This window comes from Phoenix dactylifera, unplaced genomic scaffold, assembly GCF_009389715.1.
Source record: "Phoenix dactylifera cultivar Barhee BC4 unplaced genomic scaffold, palm_55x_up_171113_PBpolish2nd_filt_p 001052F, whole genome shotgun sequence".
In the NCBI taxonomy this organism is placed as follows: domain Eukaryota; kingdom Viridiplantae; phylum Streptophyta; class Magnoliopsida; order Arecales; family Arecaceae; genus Phoenix; species Phoenix dactylifera.
In genome coordinates this window covers 25615-47172 of record NW_024068403.1, presented here as the reverse complement: position 1 = coordinate 47172, position 21558 = coordinate 25615, and the positions used below count along the sequence as shown (strand labels likewise).

Sequence of the window (21558 nt, the reverse complement as noted above, 5' to 3'; positions counted from 1 at the left end):
TGCCCTAATCCTCATCTAATGAGGATTGGGGTGGCCTTAATTTGGTTTAGCCCTAATCCAATTAGGGTTTAACCAAGGGTGAACCAATTTGGATCCAATCTGGTAAGTCCTAAGTCCAATTAGAACTTAAATCAATTTTGACTCAATTGAACTCTTCAATCCTAATCCAATTAGGAGTCTTATTGATTCATTAGATTAATAATTAATTGTGACTTAAGAAACCCTAATCCAAATTAGACATATTTAATTTTAGTCCTAATCCAATTAGGACTCTAATTGAATTTAAAGTCCTAATCCAATTAGGTCTTCTAGGAATCCTATTCCAAGTAGGAATCCAATTTTAATTCAAAACTCTAATCTAATTAGGATTGTAGGAATCCTATTTCAAGTAGGAATCCCAGTTCTACTCCAACTAGGATTTCCAGTCCTAAATCAATTAGGACTCTAGAAATCCTACTCAAAGTAGGATTTGTGTTTAAGTCCAATTAATTTATTCCCTTTGTTCCTTCTTCAACTGAATATCAATCGAATTGATTACTAGTGATTCCTAATCATGATTCAACCATCGGATCGGTCAATACTTCTGTGTGTGTGACCCCATAGGTTCTAATCTAACTGTAATGAGATATATTTGATCTCTATTACAATATCATTGGAAAATTCCTTTCAATGGATTGGAACGATTCCAACTCTACTCATTAGGGTTTATTGATCATCGAGATAATCCCTGTGAGTCCCACCATCCACCAGTGACACCTAGCAGCATGTAGTGGCTACCCAGTAGAATAGAATGATGAACCTCTAGGTGCAGTATCATGTGATACAGTCCTACTATCGTGGATCCCTACAGGACGGAGGTCATGGATAACTCGTCAAACCCCTTCGTCTGTCATATGTCAAGATTTATTCGACTCGAGTTCGATAGTGGAAAACTCTTTCTCCACTTTATATTACTGCCCTGGCCAAGGTCTTAGAACTCAGTCTAACAAATCACATAGGATCACTCCTCTTCTATCAAGGTCGATAGATTCCATGTAAGTGCATACCCTACTCCTACAGTGAACTTACTGCAGCCAATCTACACTACAAGGACCCATATGACTAGAGACCATGTATACGTGTAGTCAAACTACAATAACCTCACTGTGAGTAGCTGAAGCACCGCAGGTCAAAGGACCAGTCATACTACTGCAACATCAAGCAAGTCACTGACGAGTGGATAGACATCCAAGTGACTTCTTGTCTTGGTCACGCTCAGTACCCTTGTTCTCTAACAAGCACCTGCACTATCACTTCAGTGTCCCTACACTGTGGACTCAAGTCTCGTCCATCCAGAAGAAAGTGATCTGTGCACTGATCGGATCGATCACCGTCCTCGTGATGATCCATTGATCAGGAGCATTTAGAAATTAATCACCAATGATACATGGCTCAAATTCTCAACTCTTGAGAATATGTATCATCATCTTATTAATTTCTTGGATGATTCATAGACACATAAATAATATGAATGAAAAGAATGCCCATTTATTTAATCAATAATAAATAAGTCAAGTACAAAATTATGTCCCTAGAATTATAATGTGTCAGCCAGATTGGCTTCTAGGGCATACTTCTAACAATCTCCCACTTGCACTAAAGCCAATCAGCCATAAACCTAAGCCCCATCTTCTCAAGATGCGTTTAGTTTTCTGTCGACTTAGCTGCTTAGTGAATGGGTCCGCCACATTTTCTGTGGAGTCTACTCTCTGATCTCTACTTATTTTCTTTCGAGGTAGTCGCTTATTAGGTTAAACTGCCGCTCTATGTGCTTCGATTTCTGGTGAGACCTTTGGCTCCTTAGCTAGTGCTATGGTGCCTTTGTTATCGCAGTAGAGTGTTATGACATCTGATGACATTACACCTAACTCTGCAATGAACTTTTTAAACCAAAAGATTTCCACTGCACCCTTAGAGACGGCTTAACATTCAGCTTCTAAGGTAGAATCTATAATGATCGGTTGTTTGGAACTCTTCCAATTTACTGAACCACCATTGCACATATTCTGATGTAGACTTTCTATCATCAATATGTGTGCATCCTTCTATCTTCAACTCTGATCTTCTCCAAAGACCAAGAACATGTCCTTAGTTCTTCTCAAGTACTTAAGACTGTTCTTCACAGCTATCAGTGCTTTTTGCCTGGATCTGATTGACATATGCTCGTGACATTCACAGCATGTACTATATCAAGTCATGTACATAGCATGGCATACATGAGGCTCCCTATTGCTGATGCATAGGGGATCTTGCTCATGCGTTGAATCTCTTCAGATGTGTTGGGGCACATCTTCTTGGAAAGATTAATTCCATGCCTTAGGGGTAAGCGACCCCTTTTAGAATTTTCCATGCTGAACCTTTTCAGCACTTCCTCTATGTACATCTTCTGTGATAGGCCAAGCATCCTTTTAGATCTATCTCTATAGACCTTTATTCCCAAAATATAGGATGCTTCCCAAGGTCTTTCATGGAGAACTCTTTTGACAACCAGACCTTGACCGAGGTTAGCATGGGAATATCATTCCCTATCAGGAGGATGTCGTCCACGTACAGTACGAGAAATACGACAGCGCTCCCACTAACCCTTTTTGTAAACACACGGTTCCTCTTCATTTTTGATGAAATCAAATGTTTTGATTGCGTCATCGAAACGAGTGTTCCAACTCCGAGATGCTTGCTTTAGTCCATAGATGGACCTTTGCAGCTTGCAGACCTTGTGATCTCCATCACTGGAAGTGAAACCCAAAGGCTGTTCCATATAGATGTCTTCATCAAGATATCCATTCAGGAAAGCAGTTTTCACATCCATCTGCCAGATTTCATAATCATGAAATGCTGCAATGGCAAGCAATGTTCGGATGGATTTCAGCATGGCTACAGGTGAAAAGGTCTCCTGATAGTCAATGCCCTTCGCGCTGACTATACCCTTTCGCCACAAGCTTGCCTTATAGGTCTCTACCTCTCCATCCGAACCTATCTTCCTTTTGTAGATCCATTTGCATCCAATAGGTACAATACCTTCTGGTGGATCTACTAAGGTCCAGACTTGGTTGGAATGCATGGAGTCTAACTCTGACTTCATAGCTTCCAACCATTTCTCGGAATCGATATCAGATATCGCCTCGTCGTAGGTTTTGGGATCCTGCGTGTGATCCCTATCTCCCACTAGGAACATTTCCTCGGTATCCTCTTCTAGTATACCTAAGTATCTATCGGGAGGATGGGAGACCCTACTAGATCTACGAGGTGGTCGAGGGACATCGTGTACTGGCTCTGTATGAATGGGTTCGATAGGATCCATGACTCGTTGCTTTTCAGAGACTTTCTCTTCAAGCTCAATTTTCCTCCCACTGCCTCTAGCAAGGATAAACTGTTTTCAAGAAGATGGCATGACGGCTCACAAACACATTGTGCTCCTCTGAGACGTAAAAATTGTATCCTAATGACTCTTTAGGATATCCATATAAAACGAGCACTTATGGTCCTAGCCTCTAGTTTGTCCGCCTGTAGTCTCTTGATGTGGGCCGGACATCCCCAAATCTTGAGATGACCAAGACTTGGTTTCTTACCATGCCATATCTCATACGGAGTGGTAGGAACGGATTTAGAGGGAACTCTATTCAACAAGTAAATAGCTGAAAATAGGGCATCTATCTAAGGAAACAAGGGTAAATCAGTGAAGCTCATCATGGACTGGACCATATCAATAGAGTCCGATTCCTCCTCTCTGACACTCCATTGAGCTGAGGTGTACCAGGAGGAGTCCATTATGAAACTATACCATTCTCCTTGAGATAATCACGGAACTCTCCATTAAGGTATTCACTTCCTCGATCTGATCGAAGAACCTTAATGAGTTTTGTGCTTATTTTTCTACTTCATATCTAAGCTTTTTGAACCTTTCAAAAGTTTCATATTTGTGTCTCATACACATATCCATACCGTGAGTAATCATCGGTAAATGAAGTAAAAAATTATAACCCCTAGCCTGCACATCGAATGGGCCACACACATCAGTGTGTACTAGGATAAGTATTTCAGTGGACCTCCCTGTGTCCTACAAGGATAATTTGGCCATCTTTCCTTGAAGGCAGAATTCACAAATCAAATATGACTTGGAAGTCAATGAGCCCAAAAGCTCATGTTTCTCCAATTTGTTTATTCTATCTTCTCCTATATGGCCAAGCCTGAGGTGCCACAAATACTTTAGATTTATCTCATTTCTGGATCTATTAGATCCTATGGTATTCACTGTTTGCTCAGATATATTCACAGATACATCCATATATATGTGATAGAGACTGTCAATCATAAAACCATGTTGAATCAATTTATTTTTTCAAATAAAAATTTTTCTATGCTAAATAAAATACAGAAATCAAATTTCTGCTAGCAATAGGTAACAGTCCCTAAGTATCCTGAGCATATCTGACATACCTTCTGAAGGTCTGTCACCCCTTCATGTTCTTTATGCTTCCCATGTAGGACAGTTCCTCTTCCAATGGCCGTCCATGATGCAATGGAAACACTTTTTCTTGCAATTGGCCTTTTTCTTGGAACTTTCTTACTTGGTGTTTTCTTAGTCTTCTGTTTCTTCGCAGGCTTCTTCTTCTTCCAAATAGACTCTCTCTTGAAAGTAGAAACCAACTTGACAGCGAAAACGATGCCCCTTGAACTTCTTCAAGGTCCCTAAGTTAGTTACCAATTTATTCAACAATTCTATTTTGGTGCATACAGTCTTGTTCGTATGGTAATTTACTATAAACTGTTCATATGAAGCTAGAAGGAATTGTGGGATCAAATCCGTTTGCAATTCCTTGTGCATGGTCATGCCGAGCTTCTCAAGCTTCTTTAAGTCCTTTATCATGGTCAAACCATGAACATGGACAGACTGCCCATCGCGCATCTTTGGCCTTGAAGAGCCTCTTGGGACACTTCAAAATATGCTGCGCGACTCTGATCGCCATTCAACTCTTGCAGGTGATTTAATATGTTCCTGGCAGTCTTCATGTTCTCATGCTGGCATTGTAATTCATTGGACATGGATGCCATTGTGCAGCACCTAACTTTATTGTCATTGTTCGTCCACTTAACAAGCGTCTTACGCTGATCAGTGATCGGACGGATTGGTAACAGTGGGGATTCCATGGTCTAGCATATACCCGAATTTCTCACAATTCAAAACTAATTTTGAAATTTGCTGAGCCAATCTTTATAATTGGATTTGGTCAAACGGTTGTTCTATAGGATATGAGTTAAGAGTCTAGAAGCTGACTTTATAATCCTCAGAGAGTAAAGATTCTAGTTAGACTTTTGTACTTGATCCTAATATGTTCTAAGGTCTTTTAGAACAAATGTAACTCTCACTATTTTCTCGAATTCCTCACACTCCTCTGGTAGGAAAACGGAAATCCCACACGACTAGGGTTTCTAGTGGGTACTGCGTCCCACCGATTTATATGCCACCTCACCTAACAGTTATTGGTGACACATAGATTGATGAATGTACAACTCTTGTACAATGCTTCTCAAGCATGTTGCAGTGCTACTTGGTCTCTAAGCCATGAAGACCTCACCTAACAGTATTGGTCCCATTTCTTAGTTAAGTCAGACCCACCGTATAACCGTAGGAATAAAGTCGTCATTGGGTCCTCACCTAACAGTTATTGGTGCCCAACCCCACCTTTACCTACAAACATCTTCATGTCTATAGAGAGGTCCAGCCCCCCGATGCAACTTGACCACTGTATCCAGCCGAGACAAATCAACATCAGAAAGGCCTTAGCAGCTCTACTACAGTAGAAGACCTATTGACTTAATATTAGTTAATCAGGTCTTAGTGTTTGCAACTTGAGCTCTTCATAAGAGGTAATCGAACAATTGGCCAGGTAAGCAGGTGGGAGGCTCCCCTTACTCAGAGAGTAAGCGTCCTAATTAAGTAACCACCTTTCATGCTTTCCTAGACACCAATTAGATCAATTAGTCTAATATGACTTGCTCATGTTGGTTCACTCTCGACTTGATTGAGGAGGTTTTAATTTAGGTCTCAATTGGGTTTGTTACATCACATGTAAACCTATCTACCCGGCTTTCATTCACATCACATGCAAATGGCACATCACAGGCAGTTATAATCGCAGCATCAAAATAAAGCTAAACTTTAAATAGGTGATGATCATGGATTCTAGTTAGGTCGTATTACAAGCACATGCACGTCAATCGATCAACTGGTCTTCAACTCTTGAATTGGTTCCAAGCCTTCTTGATTCGATCCTTGACCAACTCTTGATCCAATCACCATTCAACCGCTTAGACCCCTGTTCATCTCATGCCTTGTCTTCAACTTGATCGTTGACGTACATCACATCACAGAAATACAACCAGATATAAAATAAAAATAAAAAAAATAAATTACATCTCCCTTTTAGGAGGCACGCAGGCCTCTCAAAACATTAAACAAGATGCATGCAAGCATCTAAAAAATTACATGACATCACAGATCACATCGCAGGTCATACATTTGATACCAAAAGGGTTTGAATCCTATGATCATCACCACATGCAGCAATTATAATTTTCAGATCTAAAAACTAACTGATTTTATCATGACATAGGTTGCTGATCATGCTAATCATGATTCTAAACTTTGTAATCTCATTAACAATGCAATTAGAATCATCATCTTATCACATAAAAATCAGCATGCAAAAATCAGCACCCCTGAAATTTTCAGCATGCATGATCATTTAATTTTTAGATCTAATAAGCCTTTAGATAATTAATTCTTATCTTAATCTACAAAGTCTAGGCTCTGATACCACTGTTGGGAACCCGCCCATGCCGCTGATATTTCAAAAAATTCAGATGGCAGCGGGAATCGGCATAAGCGGGATCGACGTTCATCGCGAATGAACGTTGTTTCATGAACCGTTCGTAGTTAGGCAAGGATTAAAAACTTCTAAAAATATTAGAAGATCAGATCTTCACCTTGTGCGGGTAGATGATCACCGCAAATCTGAGTTCATGGTTTTAGGAAGAGGGTTCGCTTGAAGCCGTTCAAGTGTCCGGCCTCTACGGGTATCCACACGAAGCAGAGATCCGATCAAAGCTCTCTAGTCTTTCCGGGGGTGCTAGCTCCCTTGCAAAGACTTCTTTTGATGGCTGATCTCCTCTCTTTCTTTCAACTCTTGAATGTGCTTGAAAGGAGGAAGAAGAAGGAGGGATAGAGGAAGAGAACGAAGCCCCTGCAGCCTTTCTTTTCTTCCCCGCGTTGGGATGAAGGAAGGGAAGAGGAAGGAGGATCCGCCAACCACCTTTGGCTTCCTCCTTGCTTGCGGCTGAAGGCAAAGGGGAGGGAGAGGGCCACGGCACAAGAGAGGAGAGGCTTCTCCTTGTTCAATTAGGTCAGCCCCCAAAAAGCCCTCTTTAAATAACAAGTGGAGCTCCTAACTTTTAGGAGCTCCCTTGAATTAATTCCAAGAGGGGCGCCGGCCCCTCTTGTTGCCGCACCCATGAACCCAAGGAGAAGGGGCTTGAGCCCCTCCTTCTTGTGTTGCCCTAATCCTCATCTAATGAGGATTGGGTGGCCTTAATTGGTTTAGCCCTAATCCAATTAGGGTTTAACCAAGGGTGAACCAATTTGGATCCAATCTAGGTAAGTCCTAATCCAATTAGAACTTAAATCAATTTGACTCAATTGAACTCTTCAATCCTAATCCAATTAGGAGTCTTATTGATTCATTAGATTAATAATTAATTGTGACTTAAGAAACCCTAATCCAAATTGGGACATATTTAATTTTAGTCCTAATCCAATTAGGACTCTAATTGAATTCGAAGTCCTAATCCAATTAGGTCTTCTAGGAATCCTATTCCAAGTAGGAATCCAATTTTAATTCAAAACTCCTAATCTAATTAGGATTGTAGGAATCCTATTTCAAGTAGGAATCCCAGTTCTACTCCAACTAGGATTTCCAGTCCTAAATCAATTAGAACTTTAGAAATCCTACTCAAAGTAGGATTTGTGTTTTAAGTCCAATTAATTAATTTCCTTTGTTCCTTCTTCAACTAAATATCAATCGAATTGATTACTAGTGATTCCTAAGCATGATTCAACCATCGGATCGGTCAATACTTCTTGTGTGTGTGACCCCATAGGTTCTATTCTGACTGGTAATGAGATATATTGTGATCTCTATTACAATATGATTGAAAACTCCTTTCAATGGATTGGAACGATTCCAACTCTACTCATTAGGGTTTATCGATCATCGAGATAATTCCTGTGAGTCCCACCATCCACCAGTGACACCTAGCAGCATGTAGTGGCTACCCAGTAGAATAGAATGATGAACCTCTAGGTGCAGTTAACATGTGATACAGTCCTACTATCGTGGATCCCTACAGGACGGAGGTCATGGATAACTCGTCAAACCCCTTCGTCGGTCATATATCAAATTTATTCGACTCGAGTTCGATAGTGGAAAACTTTTTCTCCACTTTATATTACTGCCCTGGCCAAGGTCTTAGAACTCAGTCTAACAAATCACATAGGATCACTCCTCTTCTATCAAGGTCGATAGATTCCATGTAAGTGCATATCCTACTCCTACAGTGAACTTACTGCAGCCAATCTACACTACAAGGACCCATATGACTAGAGGACCATGTATATGTACAGTCAAACTACAATAACCTCACTGTGAGTAGCCGAAGCATCGCAGGTCAAAGGACCAGTCACACTACTGCAACATCAAGCAAGTCACTGACGAGTGGATAGACATCCAAGTGACTTCTTGTCTTGGTCACGCTCAGTACCCTTGTTCTCTAACAAGCACCTGCACTATCACTTCAGTGTCCCTACACTGTGGACTCAAGTCTCGTCCATCCAGAAGAAAAGTGATCTGTGCACTGATCGGATCGATCACCGTCCTCGTGATGATCCATTGATCAGGAGCATTTAGAAATTAATCACCAATGATACATGGCTCAAATTCTCAACTCTTGAGAATATGTATCATCATCTTATTAATTCCTTGGACGATTCATAGACACATAAATAATATGAATGAAAAGAATGCCCATTTATTAATCAATAATAATAAAGTCAAGTACAAAATTATGTCCCAGAATTATTAATGTGTTAGCCAGATTGGCTTCTAGGGCATACTTCTAACATAGCCATGGTGGGTGTGATTTTGAGCCGGCCGAATCGCCGGATTTTGGCCCAAAAGGGATGCTTCGCTTCGGCTAGAGGAATTAGCGCCGGCGTGCTCGCCGCCCCCAGCCGCAGGGGTGGTCGGGCTTGCTTCGCCGCCTCCTGCCGCCGTCGGGGCCGGCCACGATGGCCGCCCGGAGACCCGACCGAGAGGGAAGAAGAAGAAGAAGGGGGGTCACGGGACCACCTATTTCACCGAAGGAGAAGAGGGGAGTCGGGAGAGAAAAGAGAAGAAAAGAAGAAAAAAAAAGGGAAGAAAAGAAAAGAAAAGATAATAATAATGATAATAGTAAAATAAAGGAAAGAGGGTGGTCTACGGGTATGAACCCAAACCCAAACCCGAACTCAGGGTGCTAGGCACTCCTGCAGGGTCGGCCATGAAAAAATATTAAATTTAAGTTTTTATATATATTGTGATTAATTTTAAAAGAAAATATAATTTTTGGATATTAGGTCCTGCGAGGAATTTGTGAGATTAATTGGATTTGTTGTGGATCGCGTTCAATTTAAGTAATGAACTGCCTTCGCTAGACTCTTCATTTATATAATATTATTTTTGTATCGAATAAATTGTTAATGAATTTATATGTGATTTATGAATTTTACGAGATGATGCTTTGAATGAAAAATAGATATGTGAATTGGAATAATATTTTTCGGACTATTATTATATTACTGTTTTGCATTGTATATGCATATTTAGATCGGATTATGATATATCTATTATGTTACAAAAGAATTTTGATGTGCATCAGATTTAGAACTCTCAGCCTGGCTATGTTCTGGACCCTGCCAATAGGGGGTTATGCATTGGCAATTCTGGCCCCACCACAGGATATAAGTGCGGTATTTGGCCCACTCTGCAGGGTATAAGTGCGGTATTCTAGCCCACTCCGCAGGGTATAAGTGCGGTTCTGTTTCTGGCCTAGCCACAGGGTATAAGTGTGGTCGTAGCTAAAGGCTGATGAGATGAATATGATATTGAGAATTGTATCCTAAATGTCAATCGTCAGCATATTGATGATTGAATTTTGTAAATGAAATTGACAAATTAATAAAGTGTTATTTGGCATTATTCATCATTTCTCTTCAAATGAACTCTTATATGATGAAGTCTTAGGACTTATGTTATGATAAAGGAGGATTTATCTTTGAGTCCTTAAACTTGTTCGCGACCAAATGATATGTTGTTACTGGACGACAACATTATCGAGATTAGGTCGTTGTGTGACATATACGTTGGTTGTCCTCTTAACCAAGGAGTGTGGAGACACTGGTATGCCACACAGGTGAAGTGTAGGAGTAACATTTCACTGAACGTGACCAATTCCGGAACGCTCTACTGTCAAGAGATATTCCGAGTGGATATGGGATATAAGTTTGGCCCTCTGACCTGAGATCGCAACCTGTGACTAGCAAGCAACTCACTGTACTTTGGTACCGGACTACCTGAATTTTTAATTCAGTGACGGAAGGTCACTAGGTACAAGTCAAGTACTTGCGTAGTCAGTTGTGAGTCGAGATGGAATTGACCCCTCCTGAAACAGGAGATAATATCTTGTGATTAATTTAGCAAAACCTTGGCCAGGATAATCCAGTGAGGAGTCACGGGATATCTAAAGTTAATCACATAATGGATGTACTAATTATAGGGTTGACAGTGAGCTCTAAGTCATTCCTGGCATTAGGAGTCAAAGGGATTGAATTTATACAGTAACCATAGTCCAGGGTTCCAGAATATTGCTTCGCATATATTCGGCCTATCCGGACGTCGGATACCATTGCTAGATGGTCACATCGATTAGTATAGGAAGACGTTCCTATACTACCGGCTTAGGTTCGAACCTATGAGGTCACACGCATAGAAGTTTCTAGGTTGATCAAATGGCTGATTGATGATTAAGAATCATTCAGGGTAATTTGGTCAATTCGATTGACAAATTATCCAAAGCAAAAGTTGCATTAAAATAATTATTGAATTATTGGAGGATTAATTAGCAATTAGATTGCTAATGAACTCAATTTGATTGAGTAATTGGGCTTAGGTTGAGCCAAATTGAATAGGATTCAATTTGGGCTGCATCAGGGTTTGACCTAATTGGATTGGGTTCAACCCAAGTAGATTGAGCTTGAACCCAATTGATGGAATTGATCCAAATTGGATTGGGCTTGATCCAAATCAATTAGAAGACCTTATTTGATGAGGATTATGAGTCCAAATAATCAGAATTGGATAAGGAGAAGAATCCCTAAATTTTAGGAACCCATCCTTATCTTCTTGGAGAAGAATGACACCTTAATTTATCCCCAATATTTTCTACGCTATCCTCTTTATTTTTGGCCAAAAATTGGCGTGAGGATTGATGAGTGAGGCGTGGGGAATATATCTTACTATAAAAATGGCCCTTAAATCTTCCTAGAAGATTTAGATGAATTTCCTAACTTTGTAGGGGAATTGCATGGTGCATGAAATAGGGTGGGTCTGCGGCTTGAAACTTTGGACGCATGAATTCCTACTTTTAGGGATCCTAAAATCCAAGCGAAATTGGATATGTTTTATCTCCTCCTTAGCTGGCCAAAACCCACCAAGAATTTTTTTGGGAATTTTGATCAGCCAAATTAGTTAGCTAAATTAGGTGTGATACGTGGGGGGGTCTTTTGGCTATAAAAGACCCCCATGCTTGGGTTCAAATATACATATTTAGAGGTTTCAAAAAATTCTGAAAAATTTCTGAGGGCCTCCCATCCCTTCTTCTCCTTCTTCTCACGTCCATCCTCCATACTCCTTGAAGAACAATCAAAGTTGAGTGTTTAGAAGGAGAAAGCTTCAGCCATTGCTGCGTTCCTGCGCGAGCTAGCACTCCGCTGGAAGACGATCTACCTAGGGCTTCGCGTGTACTTCTCAGTAGAGGCCATTCATGTGCGTGGCTGCGAAGTCAAGGATCAGATCCACAAGTTTTCTTCCATCATAAAAGGTATTAATTCTATATTAATATTTTATTTTGGAGTCAGGGTCTTAGGTCCGATTCCCGAGGTTTTACCCTCCTTTGGGGCTCCTCACTGGAGTTATCTCCAGAATCCATTCGATGGATATTCGGAGATTAATCGAAATAGAGTGTTTAACCTTTCAGATCTGATAGTTAATCATGCATGAAAGTTTTAGCATAATTGTTTAAACGATTCCGGCATAATCCTATGTGTTCTTAAGGTGCTTGATTTCTAGATTTGATCTTGTAAGCAATGCATGAATTAAATTGTTTGATTCGGTTTTTTCCGCTGCATTTTAAAACTTAAAAAGAACTACGTATGGCTTGATCCCCCTTATGAAGGGGTACGTAGGCAACCCGATCAGGTTCAGCCATGGTTTTTAAAAAAAAAAAAATTCAGCATGCTTAATACCGAAGAACTAGGATTCACTTTCAGTGGTATCAGAGACAGGTTCGTGTTTAAACTTTTATGTTTTAATTCTTGTAAATTAAATCTGAAATCATTAACATATTTAGATTAGATCTAAAGTATTTTTATGATTGATTTAATTGCTGATTATGCATGATTAACTAGATCTGAAATTTTGGATGCATATGATGCATGTTTGTGTTAGGATTAGTAACATGAATAAATCTGAAATCATAATATTGTTTTAGATTAGATCTAAATAAAGTTTATCATTCATATGATCTCTGATTTTAATGAACAAATCAGATCTGAAAATAAAAGTGAAAAAAATAAATACATAAGATGTATGTTGTTTGAATTAATTCATGTTGTTTATGTATATGTGATGCATGAACATAAAACATAATGACTTAAATATGAATTAAATCTGATTACATGTGATTAATTACAAAAAACTCAGATCTGAAAAATGTATTTTAAGAACTGAAAGATTGTAATTAATATGTAATTAAAAAGAAATATGCAATGATCAAAACTTTCATAAGTCTAAACTTAATTGAGAATTAAGTGTTATGAAATAGAATTGTAACTCAATTAATTGACATTGCATAATTCTTTGGGCATATGGGTTAGCTTGAATCAAGTTCCTAGGATTGGGTTAGACCTAAGGTTAGAATCATACATGGACAAATAGAATTAATTGATCAAATCTAATTAAGTAGTAACTAGATTAGGTCAAGAAAATTCTAGGTCAATTTACAATAGTTGTAGATGGATCAAGTTCATGTCTTTGATTAGACCAAGATGAAACTTGATTTAGGCTCAGAGGTGTAGCCCGAGTCATTTGAGTAATCAAATCGAAATTGATTAACCAGTCGGTGTCTAAGGTAAGTTTGGCAGTTTTGACCAGTGGTTTTTAATTGGGAGCTACTCGCACTGATTCGTCTTTGTCGAGTTAATGGCATATCCTTCCACCGATCTCACTTACCTGGCCGACATGGTCAATCACATTTTGATTGGATCACTTAATGATTCGAGTTAGCCCATGCCTATAAGAAAAATCAGTTTGACTGATTTAGGTGCCTCCTTAACCGGTTTCAGTCTAATCTGATTTGGTGAAGTCAGTGGGAGAAATTAGACTAACCGGAATCTTCTCATCTATCCTAATTATGAAATCCTCTAAAATTATTAGGTCCTTAAAATGAAATGGTTATGGGGATAACTAGGTCATAGCCTCCCATTAAGTTGGGATGATAATGGGTCCAATGTTTTGATAATTATTGGAGGCGCGACACGCCTGGTACTTATCAAGCATTGAATTGTCATTCAATATATGATGAGTTAAGTGTACCTTCAATAGGCGGTCAGGTGAGCCGAGCCACACTCGGGCTTGGTCGTCTATTAGTTGATTAGACTTAACCCTATCATTTAATGGTTGGACCTGACTAGGGTATTCGGTGGAGGCGCCACACGCCTGCCGAAGAACCTAGGGCAAAATCAATCACTAGAAGTTGCTTGGTGAAGCAATTGGTTAAGAACCTACCAATAGGTGCATATGGGTTAGCGAGCCACACTCGGGCCTATATGCGATCTATTGGGTTCTAGTGCCCACTAAAGAATAAGGAGTAATTTTTTCGAATTGGAGGTAGAGGCTACCAATTTGTATAAAATAGTGGGAGTACTTTAGACTAAAGTCCAAGTCTAATGTGTTTAGTCAATTCATATACTAATAGCCAAATTTTCTTTTATACAGAAATGGCCACTAATTTGTCACTTCGCTCATTATTGGATAATGACAAGTTGACTGGTCCCAACTTCAATAATTGGTATAGAAAACTGAAAATTGTGCTAGAGCATGAATGATCTTTATGTGATAACAGATCCGGCACCTGAGCAGCCCGCTGCTAATGCACGGGGTACAGTCAGAGACACTTATCAGAAGTGGCTCAGTGATCATATCACTTGTCCGTTGCATTATGCTCACTGCAATGAATGATGAGTTTAGTAGGCGTTTTGAGAATGCGCAGCCGGAAGACATCATTCAAGTGTTGAATAAATCATTCGGTATTCCTGATGACGTTGAAAGGCACAAGACTAGTTGTGCTATTTTCAGCGCACGTATGAAGGATGGGGCTTCGGTGACCGATCATGTATTGTACATGATTGAGTTAATCGAGCGCCTAGGCACTCTTGGATTTCCCCTACATAATCAATTGGGGAAGGATGCTATACTGAATTCTCTTCTTGGTTCGTACTGCCCATTTCTCACCAACTTTCGTATGACGAAACTGGTAGTAAATTATCACCAATTGTTGGGTTTACTACAAACTTTTGAGAAGGATCACCAACTCCTAAAAGGGTCGGTGAATTTAGTGGGAGGTTCGTCCAGAGGTCGTGGTACCTTTAAGAAAGGGAAAGAAGAAAAATAAGAATCAAAAGAAAAAGGTGCAACGTGCTAAGCCAAGTCAGACCAAAAAGATTAAGGCTAACCACAATCTGGCAGAATGCTTCTATTGTAAGAAGCAGGGGCATTAGAAGAGGAATTATCCTCAGTACCTTGCCTCACTTGATCCGAACAGGCCAAGCAAGAGAAAAGGGCAATCAGTTGCTGATTAAGGTATTTATATGATAACACCTTGTAATTTCTCTATATGTGATAATTCGACCTGGGTATTAGATACTGGAAGTCCGTTTAATATATGCAATTCGTTGCAAGGACTTCAGGTCAATGAGAGATTTGAAAACAGTGAGAATTCCTGAATGTTGGAGATGGAAGATCTGTTCCAGTTCTTGCTTTATGAAATCTCAAACTTATTTTCAATTCTCATGTAGTTGTCTTGAGTGATTGTCACTATTTCCTACGTTCTTATTGAATGTAATTTTCCGTAGGCCTTTTGGCCATAAACGGTTATGAAATCTCAATAAAGAAATGTTCTTGTGATATCATTATGAATGGTGTTACTGTAATACATGGACAATTGAGCAATGGCATCTACTTGTTATCACACCTATTAATGTAATGTACACGTCAAGTAAGCGTCCTAGAATAGATAATGTCATGGATGTCTACCTTTGGCATCATAGGCTAGGTCATATTAATAAGAACAAGATGAACAGGTTAAGTAAAGAGAAAATTCTCAATGTTAATGATTGTGAATCACTGACAACCTGTGAGTCATGTCTTCTTGGTAAGATGACCAAATCACCTTTTACCGAAAAAGATGAACGAGCCAGTGATTTATTGATCCTTGTACATTCTGATGTATGTGGACCAATGAGTACAGATGCTAGAGGTGGGTATTCATATTTCATTACGTTTACAGACGACCTTTCTAGGTATGGTTATGTCTATTTAATGAGACATAAATCTGAAGCATTTGAAAATGTTCAAATTATACTCGTAATGAAGTAGAAAAACAAACTGGAAAGAGTATTAAAACTCTTCGATCAGATCGAGGAGGTGAATACCTCACCAGTGAGTTTTTGCAATATCTAGGAGAAAATGGAATTCTCTCCAATGGACTCCTCTGGTACACCACAGTATAACAGTGTATTAGAAAGGAGAAATCGAACTCTGTTAGACATGGTTCGATCCATGATGGGGTTTTGCTAATCTGCCCATATCCTTTTGGGGATATGCTCTTGAGTCAGCCTGCTACATTCTAAATAAAGGTTCCAAGTAAGTCTGTAAATAAAACACCACATGAGATGTGGACTGGACGTAAGCCGATGCTCTCTCACCTTAGGGTTTGGGGGTGTCCAGCGTACGTCAAACGTTTAAAGACAGACAAACCCAAGTCTGACAAATGTTTCTTTGTTGGTTATCCTAAAGAAACTAAAGGATATTACTTTTACTTTGCTAAAGAACAAAAGTTGTTCGTAAGTAATAGAGTTGTTTTCTTAGAGAAAGAATTCCTTAGTGGAAGGAACTAAAAGCTCTAATGTTGAGCTTAGGGAAGTTCAATATGTAGAAGATTCGACACCATCTACTGAACTAGTTGAGTCGGATTTGATTAGATCAGATCCAGAACCCATATTAGATGCCACCATTAAGGCGATCGGGTAGAGTACCACATCAGCCGGACAGATACTACGGTTTCTTGGTCCGGGATGGGGATCCTATCGAACTTGATGAAAAACGATGAGGATCCGATCACATATATGGATACAATGGCAGAGGTATGACTCTGATAAATGGCTTGGAGCCATGCAATCCGAAATGAAATCCATGAAGGTCAATGATGTTTGGACATTAGTTGACCCACCCGAAGGAATTAAACCCATAGGGTGTAAGTGGATATTCAAAAGGAAACGGGGCATAGACGGAAAGGTGGAGACCTATAAAGCCCGTCTGGTTGCCAAGGATTATCGTCAAGTTATAGTATTGACTATGACGAGACATTTTCTCTTGTGGCAATGCTCAAGTCCATTCGGATTGTGCTTGCGATAGCAACACATTTAGACTATGAAATCTGACAAATGGATGTAAAGACCGCATTTCTAAATGGAGATTTAGAAGAGAAGTGTATATGATACAACCTAAAGATTTTACATCTGCAGATGAGTCTAAAGTGTGCAAGCTTCAAAATCCATTTATGGATTAAAGCAAGCTTCACGGAGTTGGAATATACGTTTTGATAAGGTAATCAAAACATATGGCTTCATTAAGAATGAAGAGGAATCTGCATTTATAAATGGGCAAATGGTTCAATTATCATATTTCTTGTTTTGTATGTGGATGACATTCTTTTAATCGGGAATGACATTCCTGCATTACAAGGAATAAAGGTTTGGCTATCATCTCAATTTGCCATGAAGAATTTGGGAGAAGCATCTTACATCCTAGGGATGAAGATCTATAGAGATAGATCTAGAAGATTACTTGGATCATCCCAATCCACATACATTGATACTATACTGAAGAGGTTCAGTATGATTAATTCTAAGAAAGGCTATCTTCCGATGGGCCATGGAATTAATCTCTCTAAAAGGGATTGTCCGACAACCCCTCAAGAAGAGAGAGTATGGATAAAATTTCATATGCTTCGACAGTGGGATCTATAATGTATGCCATGATATGTACTAGACCAGACGTGGTATACTCACTAGGAGTAGTGAGTAGATACCAGTCTGATCCAGGTAGCAACTACTGGAAGGTTGTAAAATCAACCTTAAGTATTTGAGAAATACTAAAAATCAGTGGCTTGTCTACGGTGATTCTGACTTAAAACTTGAGGGATATACCGATTCAAGTTTTCAGTCAGATCAAGATGATAGCAAGAGCGTGTCGGGATATATCTTCACTCTTAAGGGTTGGTGCTATCTGCTGGAAGAGTTCCAAGCAGCACACAGTGGCGGATTCTACAGAAAATTGAAACAAAAGAAAAATATGGCTGACCTATTTACCAAAGTCCTCGGCATCAAAGAGTTCAACGAATACAAGTCGAAGATGGGTATTAGATACTGTGCCGATTGGCTTTAGGCTAAGTGGGAGTTGTTGGAATTGTATCCTAAATGTCAATCGTCAGCATATTAATGATTGAATTTTGTAAATAAATTGACAAATTAATAAAGTATTATTTGGCATTATTCATCATTTCATCTTCAAATGAACTCTTATATGATGAAGTCCTTAGGACTTATGTTATGATAAAGGAGGATTTATCTTTGAGTCCTTAAACTTGCTCGCAACCAAATGATATGTTGTTACTAGGACGACAACATTATCGAGATTATGTCATTGTGTGACATATACGTTGGTTGTCCTCTTAACCAAGGAGTGTGGAAACACTGGTATGCCATACAGGTGAAGTGTAGGAGTACATTTCACTGAACGTGACCAATTCCGGAACGCTCTACTGTCAAAAGATGTTCCGAGTGGATATGGGTATAAGTTTGGCCCTCTGACTGAGATCGCAACCTGTGACTAGCAAGCAACTCACTGTACTTTGGTACCGGACTACCTGAATTTTTAATTCAGTGACGGAAGGTCACTGGGTGCAGTCAAGTACTTGCGTAGTTAGTTGTGAGTCGAGATGGAATTGACCCCTCCTGCAAACAGGAGATAATGTCTTGTGATTAATTTAGCAAAACCTTGGCCAGGGTAATCCTAGTGAGGAGTCACAGGATATCTAAAGTTAATCACATAATAGATGTACTAATTATAGGGTTGACAGTGAGCTCTAAGTCATCCTGGCATTAGAAGTCAAAGGGATTGAATTATACAGTAACCATAGTCCAGGGTTCCAGAATATTTGCTTTGTATATATTCGGCCTATCCGGACATCGGGTACCATTGCTAGATGGTCACATCGATTAGTATAGGAAGACGTTCCTATACTACCGGCTTAGGTTCGAACCTATGAGGTCACACGCATAGAAGTTTCTAGGTTGATCAAATGGCTGATTGATGATTAAGAATCATTCAGGGGTAATTTGGTCAATTCAATTGACAAATTATCCAAAGCAAAAATTGTATTAAAATAATTATTGAATTATTGAAGGATTAATTAGCAATTAGATTGCTAATGAACTCAATTTGATTGAGTAATTGGGCTTAGGTTGAGCCAAATTGAATAGGATTCAATTTGGGCTGCATCAGGGTTTGACCTAATTGGATTCGGTTCAACCCAAGTAGATTGAGCTTGACCCAATTGATGGGACTTGACCTAATTGGATTGGGCTTGATCCAAATCAATTAGAAGACCTTATTTGATGAGGATTATGAGTCCAAATAATCAGAATTGGATAAGGAGAAGAATCCCTAAATTTTAGGAACCCATCCTTATCTTCTTGGAGAAGAATGACACCTTAATTGATTCCCAATATTTTCTATGCCTATCCTCTTTATTTTTGGCCAAAAATTGGCGTGAGAAGAGAGGAGGCATGGGGCTATAATTCCTATAAAAATGGCACCTTAAATCTTTATAGAAAGATTTAGATGAATTTCCTAATTTGTAGGGATTGCATGGTGCATGAAATAGGGTGGTCTGCAGCTGAACTTTGGATGCATGAATTCCTATCTTTTAGGGATCCAAAATGCACGAAATTTGGATATGTTTATCTCCTCTTAGCTGCCAAACCACCAGAATTTTTTGCGAATTTTATCAGCCAAATTAGTTGGCTAAAATAGGTGTGAGGCGTGGGGGTGGTCTTTTGGCTATAAAAAACCCCCATGCCTTGGGTTCAAGAATATACCATATTTAGAGGTTTCAAAAAATTCTGAAAAAATTCTCTAAGGTCCTCCATCCCTTCTTCTCCTTCTTCCTCACGTCCATCCTCCATCTCCTTGAAGAACAATCAAAGGTTGAGTGTTTAGAAGGAGAAAGCTTCAGCCATTGCTGCGTTCCTGCGCGAGCTAGCACTCCCGCGGAAGACGATCTACCTAGGGCTTTGCGTGTACTTTTCATAGAGGCCATTCATGTGCGTGGCTGCGAAGTCAAGGATCAGATCCATAAGTTTCTTCCATCATAAAAGGTATTAATCCCACATCAATATTTTATTTTGGAGTCAGGGTCTAGGTCTAATTCCCCGAGATTTTACCCTCCTTTGGGGCTCCTCACGGAGTTATCTCCAGAATCCATTCGATGGATATTCGGAGATTAATCGGAATAGAGTTCTAAAGTTTCAGATCTGATAGTTAATCATGCATGAAAGTTTTAGCATAATTGTTTAAACGATTCCGGCATAATCCTATGTGTTCTTAAGGTGCTGATTTCTAGATTTGATCTTGTAAGCATGCCATGAATTAAATTGTTTGATTCAGTTTTTCGGCTGCATTTTAAAACTTAAAAAGAACTACGTATGGCTTGATCCCCCTTATGAAGGGGTACGTAGGCAACTCAATCAGGTTCAGCCATGGTTTTTAAAAAAAAAAAAATTCAGCATGCTTAATACCGAAGAACCTAGGATTCAATTTCATATGATTTGTTTCGAATCAGATTTTTAATTATGTATATAGATATTTAAAAAAATACGAATTTTAATGAATTTGTGCTTGAAAAGGAATTTGATTATGTTATTATGTTGATTCATCGTAATTTGTATTTATATTTTATGTTATTTATGAATTGACTAGTTAAGTGTTTATTACTTACTGGGCTGTCTAGCTCATTATACAATTTCTTGTTGTTTTACAGATTCTGAGAACTAACCTATCGGGAATTTAAAATGGAAGAGCGACTAGAAGAACTGAAGCACAAGTTATCCTAGATTAGGCTTTATTTAAATTGATATTTTATCTTCCGCTGCGTATTTAGAACTGTGAGACTATATAATTTAGATTAGTCAATGGAGTAAGATTGCATTTATTTCAGTTGAATTATTTTAGATATGTATATATAATTGAGATGTTTGGTTAAGATGCCTTGCATGCTCGTGGAGAGAGTTTCCTACGGATATGCGGCGGTTGGCGCGGACCCCCAGCTCGCGATCTCGAGCCGGGGGCATGACAACTTTTATGGTATCAGAGCATGAATGGATAAAATTCTAAGATAAGAAAATCTGACATGACATGAGTGTAGATAGGTAGACACTAGGGACATTGGGACGTTAGTTTATGATGATTGTAACAACCATTCTATGTACTTGTAATGAACTGGTAAGCTTATTATTGGCATGCTGCTATCTGATAGACATAGGTCAGGATTGCCTCCACGTCGGACGAGAAAGACTACTCGCAGAGCTATTAATAAGGCACCCAACCCGCAAAATGACAGCATACCCCAACAAGTTGGTAAACCCCTCAGCAGGAGAGAGTCGTCAATCCTGCTAGTAATACTCAGACAGGACAACAAAAACTGGACCTAGGCCAGGTTATGCAGACCATAGTGGGCCTTATGCAGATGCAACAGCAGGTGCAACAGCAATTGCTCCAACAACAAGCGCAGTTGCCCCAGACACAACCA

General features: G+C 39.3%; 1 long non-coding RNA gene across 1 annotated transcript; it reads left to right on the top strand.

Moving 5' to 3' along the window:
- Positions 1 to 468: 468 nt before the first annotated feature.
- LOC120107868 lies at positions 469 to 21299 on the top strand. Its single transcript, XR_005509480.1, has 3 exons — positions 469 to 479; positions 11732 to 11736; positions 21179 to 21299. It is a non-coding gene; the product is annotated as an uncharacterized LOC120107868 (long non-coding RNA).
- Positions 21300 to 21558: the final 259 nt, after the last annotated feature.